The sequence below is a fragment of the Guillardia theta genome (assembly GCF_000315625.1).
Source record: "Guillardia theta CCMP2712 unplaced genomic scaffold GUITHscaffold_169, whole genome shotgun sequence".
In the NCBI taxonomy this organism is placed as follows: domain Eukaryota; class Cryptophyceae; order Pyrenomonadales; family Geminigeraceae; genus Guillardia; species Guillardia theta.
Genome location: NW_005434507.1, coordinates 86,999 through 87,274, shown reverse-complemented (window position 1 = coordinate 87,274; position 276 = coordinate 86,999).

The window sequence follows — 276 nt, the reverse complement described above, 5'->3', positions numbered from 1 at the left end:
AGGGGAGAGGGCTTAGTGAGGAGGGTGTTGTATACATGAGGATCCGGAATCACGGATACTCGCTGGATACTCCCTATTTAAGCGGACGCTTCCCCAGCGTTCGGCCTCCTGAATTCCCCCCCCTTGCATTCATGCGTAGTTTGCCTCCCAGTAAACTTGGAAACTTTTATCTTGTGCTTCTTTATCTTCTTCATCCTTACTTCACTCCTGACGTCGACAATCTCTGTGTTGTGTATACAACAAAGGGAGAGGTAGTCGTAGGGCAGGGAGAAGAGG